We start from the raw sequence: 21,396 nt of genomic DNA on the forward strand, positions 1-21,396 counted from the left end.
GTTCTAAAGGATTCATGCCTTTTTTTTTTTTTTTAAGATTTTACTTATTCATTTAAGAGAGAGAGTGAGAGCAGTGGGCGGGGGTTGAGGAGAGAGGAAGAAGCAGGGATCATGGCCTGAGCCGAAAGCAGACCTGTAACCGACTGAGCTACCTAGGTCCTGGGTTCATGCCTGTTAATCCCCAAGATATTGATGTCAGAACCCAATTCAGTCATAAATTAAAATGTTCCTGTTTATAATCCTCTAGCAAATCTATTTAGATGCAAGTAATAGTAGCAGTTGTTGGTAACGCTTTTGTAGTGTTTACTGCATGCCAGGCAGTGTTCTAAGAATTCTACATCTATTAACTCATTTCATTCTAACATGAGGCAGCAAGTGCCAGAGACCTGTCCGTTACCTGCAATTCCAAAATCAAAACAAGCTCTGAAAACTGGTTTTCTTTTTTCTTTTTTTTAATGATAGTCACGGGGAGAGAGAGAGAGAGAGGCAGAGACACAGGCAGAGGGAGAAGCAGGCTCCATGCACCGGGAGCCCGACGTGGGATTCAATCCCGGGTCTCCAGGATCGTGCCCTGGGCCAAAGGCAGGCGCTAAACCGCTGCGCCACCCAGGGATCCCTGAAAACTGGTTTTCTTAAGTTTGGCTACAAAACTTAATCTGAGTTGACATGAGATTATTAGAGTCTTTATTTTTCTGACCTGGTGAGAATTATTCATACATTTTTATTTCAGAAAGAATAGACATGTTTGCTGTGGATCCTATCAAGAATGTTATGTAATATATGGTCTATGGTACTGTCTTACCATTATAAAAACCAAAAAAAAAAAAAAAAAGCCTTCTGATTTTGGAAAAAGGAGTATGGGCCAACATTATCATGCCCATTTTGAAGAAAGGAAAACTGAGGAACTAAAAGGTTAAGCAACTTGTGTGGAATCATAGCAAGAAAGTGCCAGAGCCAGGAGTCTGTTGGAACAGGCTGGCTTCAGGATCCATTCCCTTGACTACTGCTATCCTGCCTCTGGTCTCATCATCCAGAACAAATGACTGGCCACTTTTTTGGCTGGGTGAAGCCAGATAGCTTTAATTCAGCTCATTAGAAAGCTTCAGGTAGAGCTCTGGCTAAATTGTTAAGCAGTTGAGATTGAAATGCTATGGGTAGTTAAACTGCTATAATAGGCACGCTTAGTGATGGTTAGCTTGCCCCTTTCTACCTCGTGCCAATCGCAATTTATTTTGAGCCATTTGCTGTATGAGAACCAATAGCAAAAGAGGCCCTCATTGTGGCATTGGTAAAGCTACTGGGCCTTTGTTGAAACCAGTGGCACATGGGGGTTTATATACTCATGATTGTTATGAGGTAGGAGGCAGGAGATGGTTTGGTCCTGGTATCTACTGACTGCTGAGCACTGATGAGGCCATTCTGGGGCTTGCAGGGGTTCTGAGACTTCCTGGGATGGTTTCAGAGGATCTGGATCCATCTGACTAATTTGGAAGTCTCTCCGGGGAGACTAAATTCCTCTCTTCTTTTTGGAGGTTGACTAGAACTGCAGACCTGGCCTGGGGTCGGGAATGGACTTTTCACTTTTCCTCCCCAAGTGGTGGCAGGAATAGGTGGTCCTTTCTTGACAACATTTGAAGAAATTCTTTTTACTTAAAAATTTTTATTTATTCATTTGAAGAGGACAACAGAGAGCGTGTCCAGGGTGAGGGATAGAGGGAGAAAGATAAGCAGCTCAGCAGGGAACTAGATGTGGGGCTCCATCCCAGAACCCTGAGATCATGACTGAGCTGAGATTAAGAGTGGGACACTTACAGACTGAGTCACCCAGTCACCCACATTTGAAGAAATTCTTAATTACCCCCAACGTTCTCCTTTGAGTATAAGAAAATGTTCTGAGTGTTCCACTGTCTGTGTGGATCTTTTAGTATGGGCTCCACAGAACCTCTGTCTGTGTCCAGGGAGCATTTTGCCTTTTATAGCGCAGTCACCAAGGTCCCTAATAGTCATGGTACAACCCCCCCCCCCCCCCAAGTTATAATGACTTAAGCTGTAGGGACACAGCACTCGATTGGTGAAATACAAAGACACTAGAATCAAACTTACCTAGTTTACATAGGCTTTGTCACCTACTAGTTTATAAGCTTAGTTAATTGCTTATAAGCAATTAGCCTTTCTGTAGGATAGTGATTTTTACAGGGTTGCTGTGAGACCTAAGCAAGATAATTCACTTACAGCACTTTGCATAATGCCAGGTACATAGTGAGTGCTCACAAAGTTAGCTACTAAGATTCTTATTCTTGCCCTCTGGGCCTGTCTTGCTAGTTTGCAATTTTAGGCTTTGGAGGGGTGTGTATGGTAGGCTGAATAATGCCAATAGCCTCCTAAAGGTGTCTAAGTCTTGATTCCTGGAACCTATAAATATGTTGCTTTACATAACAAAGGGACTCAGCAGAAGTGATTAAAGATTTTGAGATGAGGAAATTATCTGGATGGGCCCAGTCTGATCAAAAGGGTCTTTATAAAAGGGATGCAAAAGGATCAGAGTCCCTAGTAGGAGATAGGGGTACTGAGCCAAGGAATGCAAGGCTGCCCAGAAGCTGGAAAAGGCAAGAAAATGGCTTCTTCCCTAGAGCCTCCAGAAGGAATGCAGCCCTACCAACCCATTTTAGACTTCTGACCTCGAAAACTGAGATAACGAATTTGTGTTGTTTAAAGCTACAAAGACTGTGTCAATTTTATCACAGCAGCGATAAGAAACTAATATGGCACAGAAGAGAAACAAGAAGGTGGTTGGGAGTGAAACAAAACTCTCCAATGAGGGAATGAGAACAGCCAACATGTAGTGCAGACCTTGCTGGGTACGCTTCTAAGTGCTCTATATGTATTAACCCATCATCCTCATGACCACCCTCTGAGATAGGTACTTTTGTTATCTATATATCAGAGAAGAGGAAACTGAGGCTCTAAGAAGTTGGGTAATTTGCCAGAGGCTACACAACTAGTAGTGGTGGAGCTAGGATATGAATCCAAGTAGTCTGGCACTCTTAAGTGCTACCCACACTGCTCCCCAAAGCAAGCATTTCTGTCTCTTAGGTCTGACAGTATCGGCCACTGAATGGTATGGGACTGTCTGGAATGAAAAGAATATTTGAATTGGTGAGAAGGAGGGCAATGTAGTCCTCCTAACACCACCTCCCCCCTCCAAAAAAAAAAAAAAAAAAAAAAAAAAGCCTGATATTGAAATGCTTGGTAAGTTTTTGCCATTGCTATCTCCTATGATATGTGTGGACAGCCCGGAGCTAGAGAACGCTGGCTCTGGGAGCAGTTCCTGTGCTGGCCACCCTCTCCTCTCATGCTCCCACCTCTCTTCTTAGAGCGGCCTCGCTCACTCACCACAGACCGCTGGCCCAGGCGTCCTGTTGGCTCTGCTTCCCACCTCTGCCTGTTTATTGGATTTGCCTCATTCCTGACTCTCTGCTCCAGCCCTGAATTCCACCTCCCTCTGGCCCCTCAAATGCTCAGACTGAGATGGTTAGCGTCAAGGACTGGATTGTGAGGGACCTTTGTGACTGCTAAGGTTGCAGGGGGAGGTTATTTTTGCCTTTTTCCTTTGGTTTATGTGGCTGCTGTTAGTTTTCTAGCTGTGCTTCTTTGGTCTCTCAGGCACATAATTCGGAGCGGTATTGGTTGGGACCAGTGGCTTTCAAACTGTGTTCCAGGAGTATGTGGAGCCCCTACCAGGTGAGGGGTGTGGTGGGGAAGACCTCAGCCCTTCACCCTGCTTTTGTAGCCCGCTCTTACTAATTTTACTTCTCTATTGAGGTTCTGTCTTAGCTTTGTCGTGGAAAGGCAGTTCTAACTGCTAGAGACAGAGACATTTGAGAGGAACAAAACTGCATGTTAAGGCACTCTGTATTTCTTCAGCCCAGAGACTGGGGTGTGCAAGATACAGAAATCTGTGTTTTCTCTAATTGCATTTTGCAAGTTTGGGGTCTGGATGCATATTGCTTAGCTTTGTTTACATCCTGCCTCCACTATTTATATACAATCTGCACAACCTTCTGCAAAACTTGGCCTCTGGGGGCCCAAACTTCCTTATGTATGTAATGGGAGGGGCAATAGTAGAACCTATGTAATAAATGAGATAATTCATGTACAGGGCTTAGATTAGTGCCCGATACACAGTAAGATTTCAACTAACCCTAGCTCCCAGGATCCTTTTTGTTATTACCCAGTCTCCCAATGCTGTTGCAGAAGAAGCAGGCAGCCTCGTGTCTTCACGGGGTTCTGCTCTCCTGTGCTGCTGCAGCTGGGGGGGGCGGGGGAGTCTCTTGTTCCTTCTTTCTCTGCCAAGTTGCTCCTGAAATTTCCCTCATCCCTGATTATAGGTGACTTCAGGTACAGTGACAGAAGGCTGCCTCTCATGGGCACAGCAGCCACACTCAGGGTCTCTGAGGCCTCGCTGCTTCTGCCAAGAAGCAGGGTCTCTGCTACTTTTAGGATTTGTAGGACATTTCTTCTTTTTTCCCCTGCCTGCCAGATGCAGGGACTGGGATGGGAGAGGTAGAATGAAACCCCGGTCTTCTCCCTGCTTCTTTTCCAAGGCATTTTGATTTATAATACAGACTGAATACTATTGAACCCTTTCCCCTCTACCCTTAGGACTTAACAAAATGTAAACATAAACAGGGTGGTTAAGCTTGACAGGGTTATTGGTCAGGCAGTGGTCAGTGCCATTATGTGCTCAGTGGTAGCATTGCTGTGTACTTTATGGCATGATCTGCTACGTGGTGGCCCTGACAAATGTGCTCCATTTATAAAAATACTGGAAAGTCTCCTTCTGAGGGGGCTGATGATGTGTGCTCACAAGTCCAGAGGTATAACAAAACATGATAATCTATAAATTTTTAATGCCTTTTTGGAACAGCTACATTATAATAATAAAACAGTAAGGCTGCAATATTCAGAATTAAGGAAGAGGCAGAAGCAAGGAAAGACTCTGTTTTGATGACTTCATTTTATGTTTAAACTATATAATATCACCGACTATGGAAAATCCAGGGAATGGAAAAAAAATCATTGGAAAAAACACATGTGACCAAGTGCATACTATACACATCTGGGATTAAAATATCATATAACACAGTTTAATTTGGATATCACTGGAATTGGTTCAAGTTACTGTCATTTCTAAAGAAGTCTTTATTCATTTGTTATTATTAATGACATGAACTCACATTTCATTGATGAACATATTTTCACCTATGTTATGTTTGCCTAAAAGAATTGAAGCCCTCTCTGGTAGTCTGGTTTGTCAATCTCAGAGAGGTGGATACAATTCACAGAAGTTAAATACTTTTGGCATGAAATTGTATTCCCTTTTCCCCCTAAAAGCAGAATGAACTTGGATGACAGAGCAAAGCATAAATCTCACTCTGTGTGTAGTTTGTTAACTGTTGGAGTATGAGCAGATTCCGATTCACTTCTTTGCCGCTCAGCAGGCTCAATAGTCCCTAACTCAGCCTGGATTACTGTGCTTGAGATTTATTTTTTCATCATGCCTCGGCATGGCTTTAAAATTCACAGTGGGAGGGATTGGTAAAGTTCCAGGCAGTTGTGAAAGAAATATGCTCAATTAATGTTTGAATCTAACAGAGGAAGGTAAGAATTTGCTAAGCTATTTTATATAGGAGCTATAGAAATTTACAAAAAGAACCCTAAAAGGTGACCTTCATGTACCATCAATGCAACATAGTAGTCAGACAGCCCTGAAGGTTCTTCCATGACATCTCTTGGATCTAGGACTTTGACTGCCCTTTGCTGACTGAGAATAGGCTGGGCCTCACCAATGCCAAGTCATGGGATGGCTGACAACAGGTGAAGTGTGTTCCCAACCCAGGCAGGCAGGCCCAGATCAAATTAGTTACAGAGGATAAGAGAGTGTGCTTATTTCTAGCCGCACTGTATAGTTCTAATGAATTATCACTATCTAAGCAGTCACATCTAAAATATGTCACCTATTTAGGAGATACTAGTTAAAAAAAATCTTTAATCCAAACAATTTTAACTAAAATTTTATCTTTTAATTATTAATGGACATTGTATATCCATTTTATGATTTGTTTATTACTTATTTATTCTATGCTGTGTCATCCAACAATGAAAATTGAGGGCTAGAAAGGAGGAATCCAAGTTTCCTCTTCTCACTTTTTTTTTTTTTAATATTTTATTTATTAAAGAGAGAGAGTGAGCACTCATGAGAGAGCACAAGCAGGGGGAGCTGCAACAGAGGGAGAGGTAGAGGTAGGCTCCTGAGGATGCCTGGGTGGTTCAGTGGTTAAGCGTCTGCCTTTAGCTCAGGGGGTGATCCTGGAGTCCTGGGATCGAGTCCCACATCAGGCTCCCCTAGAGGAGCCTGCTTCTCCCTCTGCCTATGTCTTTGCCTCTCTCTGTGTGTCTCTCATGAATAAATAAATAAAATCTTAAAAAAAAAAAAAAAGAAAGAAAGAAATAGGCTCCTGGCTGAGCAGGGAGCCCAATGTGGAGCTCCATCCTAGGACCCCAGGATCATGACCTGAGCTGAAGGCAGAGGCTCAACTGACTGAGTCATCTAGGCGCCGCCCCACCTCACTTTTAAAGTTTAAAGAACTGGTCTCTTGAGAGACTCAGGATTTGACCAAAGCCAACTAGCTGGGGGACAGCAAAACTGAGACCTTTGTTTCAAATAGAATTATGACCATACTGTAGATACATAATACATAATTTTGAATCCTGGATTCTTTGCCTGATATTCATTTCATCATTAAGATGTTTTCATATCATTCAGTATTTTCAAACCTTGATTTCAGTGGCTGGGTCTCATTCTGTCTCGTGGAGGGGGTTAGAATTCCCCTATTGCTGGACACTTAGCTGTTGATCCCCAATTTTTTTCTATTTAAATACCTCTCCATTGCTCAGATCTCTAATTCTTTCTTTAGCAGAGGCCCTAGAAGTGAAATTACCAGATCAAAATGTAGAACTTTAAAAAAAATATATTTTATTTATTTATTCATGAGAGACACACAGAGAGAGGCAGAGACACAGGCAGAGGGAGAAGCAGGCTCCATGCAGGGAGCCCGATGTGGGACTCCATCCCGGGACTCCAGGATCACACCCGGTGAGCCAAAGGCAGATGCTCAACTGCTGAGCCACCCAGGTGCCCCAAAGTGTAGAACTTTTTTAGAGACTTCGAGTACATCCTGCCAAAATGCTCTCCAAAAAGGTTGTACCAATTTGCACTTCTACTAATGTTACACTAGTCTTTCCAATGGTTGTAAGTGAAAGATACCAGACTTGGTATTTCATAGTTTGAACGTACATTTCTTTGATTACTGGAAATAAAATGATTATATATATAATATATAATATATATATAATATATATATCATCATGTGCTTTCTCTTGGTTATTTAATAGTTTTGTCCATTTGTCTTTTATTTTTTAAGATTTTCTTTATTTATTCATGAGAGAGAGAGAGGCAGAGACTCAGGCAGAGGGAGAAGCAGGCTTCCTGCAAGGAGCCTGATGCCGGACCCAATCCCAGATGCTGGGATCACACCCTGAGCCAAAGGCAGATGCTCAACCACTGAGCCACCCAGGCATCCCCATTTGCCTTTTTCTTTTTTAACTTAAGATTTCTTAATGAATTGAGAATGTAACATCCCTGCATTCTATATTTTTGCAAGTATTTTCCTATCTTTGTCACTTGATGCTGTTTTTCTTAACTAGCATTTTTTTCCTGATTGCAATATAATACAAGTTTATTTTGGATAACTTGGAAAATAGAAAAGCTCAATAAAGAAAAAGTCCAAATATTACCCACAATTCTACCATCTAGAGTAATTAGAACATTTGGTTCATGGCTTTCTAGGGGTTTTTTCCTTGTGTTTTTTTATTTCTCCAAATTGAGATCATATTTTCATGTTTTATACATTTTCGTGTAACTATGTCAATCATAATTAAGCAGATTGTGCTTATCCCTGCTATGGGATACTATATAAAAATATTAATGAAATACCATATTTTTGAAATGTTTAGCATGTTTTTTAATGTACAGAAAATTTTAGTATCTATATGGTCACAGATCTATGTTTTCCCTGATAATTATTTCCATGGCCTTTAAATTTGTAGTCTTTATCTATTTCCTATGATTAGTTATATTTTTTAGATTTTCAGGCTCTTATTTACATTGAGCTTTTCATTTGGAATCAGTTTTTTGTCCATTTTATGAGTTGAAGACCTAACCTATTTTCTAAATACTTAGTTTTCCTTAAAATATACTTATTTTCTCATATATATATATATTTACATTCCTTATATAATTTCCTTGAATAATATATCTGTTGGATAATCCTAGGCAATACCTAATCTTATTTTGTATATTCTAAAGTCTGCCTTAAGCCTAAAATAATCTATCCACAAATGCTTGAGTACCTTACTGTTTAGTTATGTTAGCCTTATAATGTATATTAGTGTCACATAGAGGCAGTTCTCTCTCATAATTATTCAAATTTTCTTTATTATTGCTTTTTTGCTTATTCTTGCCAATTAAATTTTGAGATATTTTGTGAGATCTCAAAAATCCACTGAAATTCTGAATGGGATTATAAGAAACCTATGTACTAATTCAGGAAGAATGAATATGTTTATAATATTTAGTCTTTATATACTACTATATTTCCTTTTCTTGAAAACTTATTATTGATGCATAAGTGTTATATTAGTTTCAGATGTGCAACATATTGACTTGACAGTCCTATTATATTACTCAGTGCTCACCACAATAAGTATAATCACCATCTGTCACTGTATAATGTTATTACAGTGTTATTAACTATATTCCTTATGCTGTGATTCCCCCTCCCCCACCTCCTCTCTGGCAACCACCAGTTTTCTGTATTTAAAGGTTTGTTTGTTTTGTTTTGTTTTTTAGATTCCATATATAAGTGAAATCATATGGTATTTGTCTTTCTTTGTCTGACTCATTTCACTTAGCATAATAACCTCTTAGATCCATCCATGCTTGATGGCCAGATTTCATTCTTCTTTATGGGTGCGTAATACTCCATTTTAGTGTGTGTGTGTGTGTGTGTGTGTGTGTGTGTGTATCACATCTCACATCTTCTTTATCCTTTCAGTATGTTTCTTAATCTACTCAAATATATTTATATCCCTCATTAAATTTTGTAGTGATCTTCATATTAATCATAGTTTTCTTATTTTTTAGGTTTTTATTTTTTTAGTTTTCTTATTTAAAAAAATGTTTTGTATTTTTTATTTAATCAACTTAATTTTTTAGTTGATTCTCCTGAGCTTTTTAGGTAAAGAATTGTATTATCTGCAAGTAAGCATTATTCCCTTTTGAATCAGAGATCCCAGAACATTAATAACAAAGAATAAGGATAATAGACCTTTTTATTTAATCCTGATTTTAATGGAAATGCTTTTAATATTCACTAGGAAATACAATGTTGTCTTTTGGTTTTAAAAAGTTTAAATCACTTTGAGAAAGTAGTTTCATATTCACAGATTTAAATAAGAAATAAAGGAGAAAAGAATTATGTCACATGCCAAAAAGGTAATCTTTGAGGTAATTATATGCATTTTTTTCCACGTTTGACTACTAGTGTGTTTTATAACAAATTTCCTATTGTTAAACCATGCTGCAGTCATGTGGTGACACTTTATTATCATGGTGTTAATGAGTTACATCTCTAAGATAGAGATTAATCTGGAACCAATTTAGATTTTACTTTATACTTTTTTTTAGCTAGCTTTATTTTAGCTTTGGTCATCAAAGCCTGGTGTTAAAATTAGCTTGCTTCTCCTGTCTATGCATAGATTGGATTCCAAGAGACCCCTGTGCCTTCCTGAGAGTGACAGGGGCAGATTCCCATGTGTAAGGAGCTGGAGTCGCTGTTTGTGTCGTGGAGAGTAAGGAGGATAAAGTATTTATCAGAGACTGATTAACTGAGGCTTTTTCAGTGTCCTAAAAATGCAATCAGTACCTTTGTTTTTTTTAACCTGGATGCCCTTACCTCTTTATGTCTCTCATAAGATGGGCATAATTGGAATTCTGCTGTTAGAGGATTCCAGACACTGAATGCAGACCTCCTTTTCTGGAGCAGTGGGATGTTGAGTAGCACAGCAGCAAATCCACAGGACAGGCATGAGCTGCATCATCGCCTAAGAACCTAGCAGTTTTTAAATTCAGTGTCAAGGCTTAGTTTAGGTGAAAGGTTATAAATATATATATATGTATTTATATATATTCCTGGGGTACCTGGATGGCTCAGTCAGTAAAATGTCTGTGTTTGGCTCAGGTCATGATCTCAGGGTCCTGGGATCAAGCCCAGTGTTGGGCTCCCTGCTCAGTGGGGAATCTGCTTCTCCTCTCCCTCTGCTGCTCCCCCCAGCTCTTGCCTGTGTTCTCTCTTTCTCTCTCTCTCTCTCTCTCAACTAAATAAATAAAATCTTAAAAAAAAAAGTGTTCCTAAGGCACATAAAAAGGAAGAAAGAAAGCAGTTACAAAACTTAAGAATATTAAATGGAGAATACTATATGTGTGTAGTTTGTCCGCTATAGGATTGAGAAGCTGACCCCAAAATGTAGTTATTGTGTAGGTGTCTTTGTGGAGAAACTGAAGATCATATGAACTTCAAATGTAGGGAGGTGGTTGGTTGTCTTTTCACCTTCGCCTTCTTCACACACTTGCTACTTACATGTTACCCCTCATTCCCTGTCTCCTCATTTTTTCCTACAATTTTGTTTTTTCCCAACCTTCTTTTTTCATCCATTCACCATGATATACACAGAGGTCATTTTGAGTCATTCCAGTGTGTCAGGCACTGTGGTGCCTGGTAAGATGAGCAGGACCCCCACAGCTACTGCCTACCTGGACTTACTGAGCCAGCAGTAATGTAGGTGAGAGCCTGACAATTTCTGGGATTTGTGAAACAAGGTGTTACTCTCTCCCTTTCTATCTCAGACATTTATTTATTTATTTATGAAAGGGTAGTATAAAACATCACAGATGAGGAATCAGTTACAAGCCATAAAATACGACCATATTTTGTCAAAGGGGTTTGGTGAAAACTGCAGCTCACCTCACAAGAAAGAGGCTTCTTATACTGCTACTTGGTGTTTTCTTGAGCAAAACATTTTCATCTTCATGTGTTCCCTTTTTTTAAAAAAATATTTTATTTATTTATTCATGAGAGACACAGAGGGAGAGAGAGACAGAGACACAGGCAGAGGGAGAAGCAGGCTCCATGCAGGGAGCCTGACGTGGGACTTGATCCCAGGTCTCAAGGATCACATCCTAGGCTGAAGGCGGCGCTAAACCACTGAGCCACCTGGGCTGCCCCATGTGTTCCCTTTTGAAGACATTTCTTTTCAACTTGAAGAATTCTGGAAGCAAGGGCGCTAGGATGAAGAACATGGCCAGTTCCAAGGAATAGGTTAGAATGCACAAGAAGAGGAGGCAAGTGGTCACCTCGTGACTGGCTCTGTTCTGTGCAGAGGCTCAGGGGAAAGCTTGGATGTTGGATGTTGTCAGAATGTCCAGGATGTTGGTTTCTGTTGTCCTGAGGAAGGCACTCAGGTCCTTCCGGAGTAACTAGTTGACATAAATGCTTGTCTGTTGATTTACTACTTTATTACATACACTTCTTGAAATAGACTGCTGCTGGTTGATTCTGTAAAGAAGATGTTGACTATATTCCTAATTTTATACCCAAAATTTGCTGTCAAAGATCTTTTAGTCCAGCTAGGGAGACAGGGCACAAATAGTTAAAATTTTCAGTGTCCTTGTGAAGAAATGTCTGAGTCTGTGGCCATTTGTTAAATGTCTTGAGTCCAGGAGAGGGAGCTCTGGCTTGGATTTTCTGGCACAGAGTGAGGGCTTGACTGAGGCAGGGTAGATAGAATAGATGGCTTGATAGAATAGAATGGTGTTCCTGCTTGGGAAAAGATGAAGTAGTCTCAGAAGGCTTGTTCACAGGAGAGCACAGCCCAGGTGGGCAGGGTCTCCTTTGAGGCTCTCTTTTTCCCTGTTTGCCCTGCATAAATGTTGGAGCTCCATAGGGTAAATCCACCTCCATGAGTTTTCACCTTTACATCAATGGTTCCAGATCTTTTTGTGGTCCACTCCTTACTCTTCAGCTCCAGATCTGCCCGTACAAATGCCTGTGTGACATCTTCCCAAAACTTGTGTCACCAATTGAACTCAGTCTTTTCCCAGACCTCTTTCTCCTGTGTTCCTTAATGTAGTGAATAGAACGCTTATATCGACCTACTTACCAAGACCAGAAACCTCAACTCTCCAAGGCTATCCCTTTGGAGCCCATGGTCTTTTAGCACTGGGGGCTTCTCCCCATTTCAATGTCTGTTTTCCCCCGTAGAGTATATGCTCCATGAAGCCAGGGGCAGGGACTACTGTCAGTGTTCACTTCTTTTATCTCCAGTCCCAGCACTATTGAGCCTGACAGATGTTGATTGATTGACTGTGTGAATTGAATTTCTGTTTGTCCTGCCTTCTAAATATTTCTCTAGTTAAGCAGACCTCAGTTTGAAATCCAATTTTGCTGTTTATAAGCTGGCTAATGTTGATATTTTTTAAATTTTATTTTGGGATAATTTTTTTGATTTACAGATTAAGCTACTTTTAATCTGAGTTCCTGGATCCGTAAAATGAATATTATCCTAGTACCTGTCTCATAGATTTGTGGTAGATTAAATGAAATAGAGCACATGAAACATTATTAGTGTTTTTGACAGGTGCATACTCTATACTGTTACAAAGTTAGGTTGGAAGCTAGAACATTGAAGGTCTTCAATACAGGTTAAGAGGTTTATGCTTTATCTTTCAGAAGATGAAGATCCATGAAAGTTTCCAACGATGCAGTGGAAAAACCATGAGCTCTGGAATCAAGAGATATGGGTTCAGATCAGAACTCTACAACTTAATAGCTGTGAGGCTTTTCACAAGTTTCTTAGCCATTCTCAACCTTAGTTTTAAAACCTCCAAAACTGAGGGTCTTCTGGGTGGCTCAATGGTTAAGTGCCTGCCTTCGGCTCAGGTCATGATCCCAGGATCCTGGGATTGAGCACTGCATCGGGCACTCTGCTTAGTGGAGAGTCTTTTTCACCCTCTCCCTCTGCCCTTCCCCCTGCTCGTGCACACACATATGTTCTCTCAAATAAATAAAATCTTAAAGAAAAAAAAACTCTAAAATTAGGACAATAATACCTTGTACCAGGAATTGTTGTAAGGTACAAGGTAATATTAATAACTGAGATAGTATATGAAAAGTATCTGACAAGGTACAAGGTATTATTAATAAGTAAAATCGTATATGAAAAGTGTCTGACACTAATTTGTTCTTTTGGTTTTTTTTTTTTTTTTTTTAAGTTACTCTCTTTCTTCCAGTGATAAGCTCTGGGTTCCGTTGGAAAGAGATGTATGATCCAGAGGCTTGTCTTTGGCTCAGCTCAGTTTAACATTTTTGTCAGATACTTTAATGAAGCCTGATTTCCTAAATTCGCAGAGAACTCAGTGTTGAAATAGCTGATATAATAGGTGATGGAATGGAGGCTCAAAATGACATCAACAGGCTGACATGGGAAGTCAGGCATCTAGCAGATGGATCCAAGCAGTCAGGAGCAAGGAGACCAGTTGGAAGATGATTCCACTCCTCCAGGTTAGAGATGGAAAGGACCTGAACTGGGTGGTATCAGTGACAACAGAAGAGAGTTAACAGTTGGGAGAACTTTTTTGAAAAATCACTAGAATATAGCAGCTAACTGGGTAAATATGTGGATAAAGACGGCCAGAGATGAAAGAGAAGTTTCCTTTCTTGGTTCCTGGGAAAAAGAAGGCGCCAGTTACTAGGAAGCAGGAAGTTAGGCAAAAGAATTGAATTAGGGAGAGGAGGAAGGCAGGAGTCTGGTTTTGTACACGGGGTATTGGCTCTACCCAACAGGAAGTTGGAAAGTCAGGACTGTAGCTTATGGGAGAGAAGCTGTGTCTGGAAAGAGGCATTTGGGAGTCATCCACATAGAGGTGATAGTTGAAGTTGTGGGTGGGAGGGGATGAGATGGCCAAGGAGTGGCCGGTGCTATTCAGAATCATTAGCGTTGTTGGCTCTAACTTAAGATAAGCAGGATAAACAAACCCTTCCCCAAGTGGGAACTAGTTCTACTGCCTTCCTCAGGTTCTTTAACTCATTCAAGCAGTTTTACAGGATGAAAAAAACCACATAAAATAATATCAGATTTAAAAAAAATCATATCTTTGATTTGTATATTATGGTTTATTTTTAGTTATGCAAGTAATACCTTCTTGATTGGAAAGAATGTAAATACTGTATAAACACAGATAAAGTAAAAGCCCCCATTAACATTAACCCGTGTCCAATTTTACTTTTTTTTCAGAAGTAATCACTGTTACAAGTTCAGTGGGTGTTCTTACAAATTTTTTTATGCATTTATATAGTTGTACCCATATATACACATAAAGATACACTTTTGGTTTTGTGCATATGGTTTGGTTTTATATAAGTGAGTTCATAAAAAAAATGAGTTCATAAAATGTTCTTTAATTTTTATTTTCATTTATTTATTTTTAAATATTTATTCATTTGAGAGAGAGATAGTAGGGGGAAGGGCAGAGGGAGAGGGAGAGAATCCCAAGCAGAGGCCCCTGAGTTGGCTCTCAATTCCACAACCCTGAGATCGTGACTGGAACCAAAATCAAGAGTCCAACACTTAACCAACTGAGCAACCCAGGTACCCCAATTTTTACTTTAAAAAATGAAACAATATGCTCTGAAACTCTTTCCAAGTAAATTTATTTAGATCTGAGTCATAAAAACAAATAAAAAATCTGTTTTCCTGGGTATGAATATACTGTTTTATTTAATCATTTCCTTATTGATGGAATATACCATGTTTTCAACTTTTGCATCTGTCCATCCTACAGATATTTATTGCTTGTGCTATGTAGGAGACTGCCCAGTAAATACTAGGTATGTTGGTAAATAGTAAGCTAGGGTTTTGCAAGTGTTGGGGTTGATGAGAAGCACATCTTCCAGGGGTCAACTATGAATATGCTGTTAACCTTATGACAGAAAATTTCTTTGTCAGCCTCAGCCACTTGCTGTGTTCAGCCATGCCAGAGCCTTCTCAGCGCCTTAAGCTGGAGGACTTGGAAGTAGCAGGGAGAAAGGGAAAGGATTAGCCTATACTAATGAGATGGGGCTTCCACCTCTATCCCCAGGTTCAAGCCAAACGAAGTTATAGTAATTGATTGTGGGGGAGTAGAGTGGGTTTGAGAACGTTTTTCTTATCACAAACATAATCAAAATGAATATACAAAACTTTAAGTTCACACTTGAGAGCTTCTGAGGGTATATCCACCTGTGAGAAACTGGTTCATTGTTCTCTTTTCTCTTGAGTACGTATGACTGAGGCAGCTCCAGTGTAAGGACAGCAGCAAAAGGAAAGGGAGAAGGAGCACCTGGGTGATTCAGTGATTGAGCATCTGCCTTTGGCTCAGGTTGTGATCCCGAGGTCCTGGGATCAGAGTCCCACATCAGGCTCCCTGCATGGAGCCTGCTTCTCTCTCTGCCTATGTCTCTGCCTCTTTCTCTGTCTCTCATGAATAAATAAATAAAATCTTAAAAAAAAAAAAAAAGGAAAGGAAGAAGAACCCCTTCTGTAACTGTTTTATCTCAACTCAACCATTCTTTTCCTTTTTCCTCTTTCTCTGCTTTTCCTGCCTTTAATGCTCTGAATCGATTGTACCACATTTAGTGAGCAAGTTTGGGGCATAGGTGTTTTATGCAACAACACCAGGGCCCTAATTTTCCTTCTCTTCATTTCTGCTGCCTTCTTCACTCAGGACTCAGAGAAGATTCATTCCACTTTGGGCTAAAATGCAGGGAGTCTACTCCTAGCCAAGCCAAACTGGCCCTCAGGGCTGCTGGACACTGAATAGGCTCATCTCCACATGGCTTCCACAGGGATATGTCTGAAGCACAGCTCTCATCTGCTACTTGCAGAAAAGTGGTTGGTACCCACTTCTTTGGGTATATGTCCCAGCCCCCTTTGTCCCTCTGATCCCCACCTATCTCCTGGCACCCTGAACACCCCAGCAGCAGATGCCTAATGCTTTCACTACTTGGAGCTCCCTAAATATAACACATGGTCTTCCCATTCTGTGTCTTACCTTGGGCTGCTCACTTTTCCCTATCCATCTTTCTTCTGTACTTTAAGTTTAGGTGTCATTCTAGAAAGCCTTCCCCAACACACACACACACACACACACACACACACACACACACACATCTAATACCATATTCATGTCACTGACCTTGAGCTTTTTGTTTAGTATCTGTGTCTTCCACTCCAGGATGACAGTCTGAGTCACCTCTCTGCCCCAGGACCTGGAATATATACTGGACACTCAGTTTATGCTTGTTGAACTCAGATGACCTGGGGCAGGGATTATCTTTGTGGTTCTTCCAGGTTTGCCTACCTGACAGATCCCTGACTTCCTAAGTAACATCTTATTATTTGAGAAATAATGCCTTATAAGTGAGGAAACGCATTGAGAGTCCTTGCCTTATAATAAATAATTGTGTTGCATTCAGTTTGGGTGGTTTGCAGGGTGGAGCATCATCATTTTTAGATTCCAGACAAATCTCTGCCTACGAAGAGTGCTGGAGTAAGGAGCCACATCATTGTGTCAAGGTCAGGGTGTCATGAACTGCCTTTCCCCCCAACCCGCTGCAATAACCCCACCTATCGTGTGGAGTCTTTCCTTTTACAAAGCACCTTGGCCACAGCTGATTTCTTGTGTCCTTTCCTGTAAATCATCTTGGGAGGTAGACAGAACCCATGTATACATAATTTAACAAGTGAGGCCAATTCATTTATTTATTCTACAAATATTTATTGAGTTCCTACTGTGTCTCTGCTTTGGGAACATGGTAGTAGACAAGACTACTTTTGCAGCTCTCAGGAAGCTCTGGTCCTAGTTGCAGGATGCCAACCAGTAGCTAGTATACAAATAAGTAATACATTTAATTTCCAGTGGTGGTAGATGCTCAGAAGACAATCAGGCAGTGGAATAGGATGGAAAGCAATGGGTGGGAGAAGGCCACTTTAGAGCTTGCAGAGCCTTTCTGAGGTGATGACATTTGAGCTGAAATCTGAAAGGTGAGAAGCAACTGGCTAGATGGTGTCTGAGGGAAGTGGAGTGACTTGCTGAAAGTCCCAGGGTGGAGCTGGCCCTGAAGCTGTGAAGCAAGCTCATTCCCCGATGTTCCTTAAGCCCTTCTCTTCCTTCTCTACCATGTCCAGGTACACCCATGAGTATGTTGGGGTACAAGCTATGGGCAGGAAGTGGATGAGGTATGCTAACGCATGCCAGGAACTCTGACCAAGTATGGGCCCTGTCAGCTAGCCTTAGAAAGTACACGGCAGTCCAGATTTGAAGAGGGGTCACCCAGGGGCCAGATTTCTTCATCATTTGTCTCTCAGTAGGTCCATTTCACAAGGGATCCCTTAAGAGTAAACCTCACCTCTTTCCAGATCAGCAGGAAGGGGTATCACAAACTCCTCTACAAGGCAGGTAAGAGGTTATCATCCTGCCCTGTTTTTCTTTCTTTTTTTTTTTTTTTATTGTGATAAGGTATACATAACATAAAACTGGCCATTTTAACCATTTTTAAGTGTAAAGTTTAGTGGCATTAAGTGCAGTCACATTCTTGTGCAGCCACCAATACCAGCCATCACCAGAACTAGTTCATCATCACAAACTGACACTCTGTACCCGTTCACTAACTCCCTGCCACCTTTTTTATTTTTTTTAAAGATTTTATTTATTTATTCATAAGAGACACAAACAGAGAGAGAGAGAGGCAGAGACACAGGCAGAGGGAGAAGCAGGCTCCATGCAGGAAGCCCGATGTGGGACTTGATCCCAGGTCTCCAGGATCATGCCCTGGGCTGAAGGCGGCGCTAAACCCCTGAGCCACAGGGGCTGCCCCCTGCCACCTTTTTTAAAGCTCTGGTGGATCATAGGTAAAGAAACGAATGCCATTTTACAAAAGCTCACCACCACCTGCACCCTCCAGTGAGTTTATCCTCCTTGTGTTTAATGCAGTGTCATCGATGTAGCAGTCTGAACATAGCTGGCACTAGAGTCACCTGGTTGGCAGGGAGAAGAAGGGGAAGTGCCTGCTGAAATTTAGATCTCCTCTGTCCTTCCTGAATCAGAACCTCTCACCCAAACCTGTGTATTTGTACTAAGTCTCCCACATGATTATAATGCTGACCTAAATATAAGAATCACTAGTTTCAGCCTAATGGGAAGAGCACATGAAGAAGAATATTAGTGAGGGCATAAAGGGCTTGCTATGGGGAAGTAGCTACCTGCATTTGAATATCTGCTTCCCCAGTGGCTAGCTGAATAATTCTGGGCAAGTTGTTTAATCTCTAAACCTGTTTTCTTATCTCTAAATTGGAAATTGTGGTCTTAGTATGTATCTCATCAGAGTTGCTGTGATGATTGAATAAGACATGAGATGCTCAGATGGGTGCCTCGCATGGACGTTCTCAGGTCTTGATGTGGCCTAGAGGTGGCAAAGTGACCCAGGAGATTACTTTACACAGGGTGGTTCTGTTTTCTTGAGGAGTTATGGGCAAAGTGGATCAAAATGTATGATTTAAAAAGTGTTTCATCTTTCTCTGTCATCCCACTGCAAGAAAGGAACCAAAGTTTTAGTTAGGATAGGAAATATATAGATACGCCTGCAGCAATTGATAGGGTACAGTATTCTTGAAAAATCTTTTCAGAGATGGATTTGTGTGGAGAAATTCCTCAGAGGGGGATCCCTGGGTGGCGCAGCGGTTTGGCGCCTGCCTTTGGCCCAGGGCGCGATCCTGGAGAACCGGGATCAAATCCCACGTCGGGCTCCCGGTGCATGGAGCCTGCTTCTCTCCCTCTGCCTGTGTCTCTGCCTCTCTCTCTCTGTGACTATAATAAATAAATAAATTAAAAAAAAAAATTAAAAAAAAAAAAAAAAAAGAAATTCCTCAGAGGATGGTTAGGTGATGAGTAGTAATGCATGTAGTACTTAGCTGTGGGAAATAAGAAAATGAGGCTCTGGTATCTGTCCCTGATACTTACCACCACCCCATTTTGGAACAAGGGCAATTAAAGCTTGCTTAAAGAATGTTCTGGGTGGCTGATGCAAGAGTAGTTTGAAAGTGAGTCTCATAGTCACTTGTCAAAGAAGTTTCCTCAGTAGAATGTAGCTCTGCAGAAAGGAATGTAGAGGGGGCTAAGGAGTGATAAACAGGACACAAAAGTGGAGGTGAATGCAGGTTCAGGGAGTAGCAGACCAGACCACGCTAGCTGAGGTGAGTGTCAAACTGGTGGGTTGGAGAGTGGTTTTGATTAGATCACCTTCAAACTGGGCTCTATTTGGACTAGTTTAATATAAAATATCACCTGAATCTAGTATATGTCTCTTTGATAAATTTCAATTAGAATCAGTAGTTTTATGGCCCATTTGTACTTAGTGCTTAGCATAGGATTTGGCACATAGTTAGGTGTTCAAAACTTTTTTGTTAAATAAGTGAATAAATATACCCTTTGGCTGACCAGCCCTTGCAGGAAAGATTGAGCGATCTGGAAGTTATTGTACTCCAAGGATAGGACCGTATTACAAATATATCAAACAAGTGAGATTAGGCATGACTTCAGGGGAGCATTTTCCATGATCTCCTCCTTTTTAAAATAATATTTAGAACATTGGGAAAGGAACATTGTTGATGTTTGTATAGATTCCATTGTGTTCAAAAGTTATTCCTTTGGACAATATAATATTAATATTTAACAAAAGAAGCAGGATATAATTTTAGTTCTGTATAGATGTATGTTCATGGGGGAAAACTGGAAGCAAGCTGTAAGAAAATTAGGACTTACCTAATGATCTTACCTAATGATCTTATCCTTATACTTTATGCTTATTAGACTTTTTTCAGATTTTCTGCAGTAAATCTACTTTCATAATCAGAAAAATATAACATATGTTATTTGTTAAACAGTATAGAATGTGGTATAACAGTCTTGCCAAAGCTTGCTTTGTTTTTTTAGCCCTAGAACTCATAAAAGTCATAACTGATATTTGGAATAATGATATAGTGGTAACAAAAATGAACTATACCACAAAAAAAAAAAAAATGAACTATACCTTACCAAGTGTCATGTGACATTATTGATTTACTGAGGAGCTTATGCGATCCAGGTTCCGAGATTGGCCATCCCATGGCTCCTTGCTTCCACCTGCATATCCTCACCCTCCCTGGATACCCTTTGCCCTTCATCACCTTTTAGAGGCTCATGAGTGTCCTGAAAGCTGGCAATGCAGATCAGAGCCACCCTGCTTGCTTTAGATTGTGGACTCTGCAAACAGCTCTGTACTTGAGTTACACTACCCTGAAAAATAGCAAAAGTGCCAAGGTATTTGCCTACAGACTAAAAAAATTAAAATGACAACAACAAAACCCCCAAAACTTATGTGCTTCATTTTTTTTTCAAATACAAAAAAGTATAAGTAATATTTCTTCTCCCTTTTGGATGACTTCTTAGTGATAGATCAGAGGCACAGCTAAAATGAACTTTGAGAGGGTTTTTGGAGGGTTTTTTGTTTTTTTAAGATTTTATTTATTTGAGTCAGAGAGCACACAGTAGGGAGGAGGGGCAAAGGGAGAAGCAGACTCTCCGCTGAACAGGACCCTGGGATCATGACCGGAGCCGAAGGCTCGGTCAACTCAGTCAACTGACTGAGCCATACAGGTGCCCCTGAACTTTGAGTTTTAATGAGGTATTCCATTTACATAAGCCATTAGAATAGTATCAGCTCCTCAGCTGTTGGCTTGGGCTTCCACCCAGAATTTGATGTCATTGGTGGACGTTTATAAGGAACAGGAATTATTTTTAAGCTTGTTGACCAGAGGACCTCTGAAGACCTTCTTGGTACTAAATATAATGTTAAATATAATGCAAATATAAAAAAGAAAATGGCTAGAAATGGTTATCTTATGAGTTAGGTATGTGGATTCAAAATGCTTTCCATCTGTTAAGGCTTTATGGGAGAGCCTCTCTGAAACTGGAGAGTTATTTAGTCTGGAAAATGTTTTACCCTGTGAGATGATGAAATGTAGGCTAGGTATCAGATGTGGGGGAGCCAGGTAGGAGGGAGCTCAAGAAGCATAGCCATGAAGAAAAGAGTTTGCAGGAGCTGAATCATATCCTATTTTGATTAAATCAGGATCATTTTACTG

The 21,396-nt window shown here is 40.5% G+C and overlaps 1 protein-coding gene across 4 annotated transcripts in view; it reads left to right on the plus strand.

The window, feature by feature from the left end:
• The window catches only part of PLCE1 (phospholipase C epsilon 1), a 310,445-nt gene that overhangs the window by 2,806 nt on the left and 286,243 nt on the right, over positions 1-21,396 (plus strand). The window lies entirely within an intron of this gene.

The sequence above is a fragment of the Vulpes vulpes genome, chromosome 15, assembly GCF_048418805.1.
Source record: "Vulpes vulpes isolate BD-2025 chromosome 15, VulVul3, whole genome shotgun sequence".
NCBI classification, from domain to species: Eukaryota; Metazoa; Chordata; class Mammalia; order Carnivora; family Canidae; genus Vulpes; species Vulpes vulpes.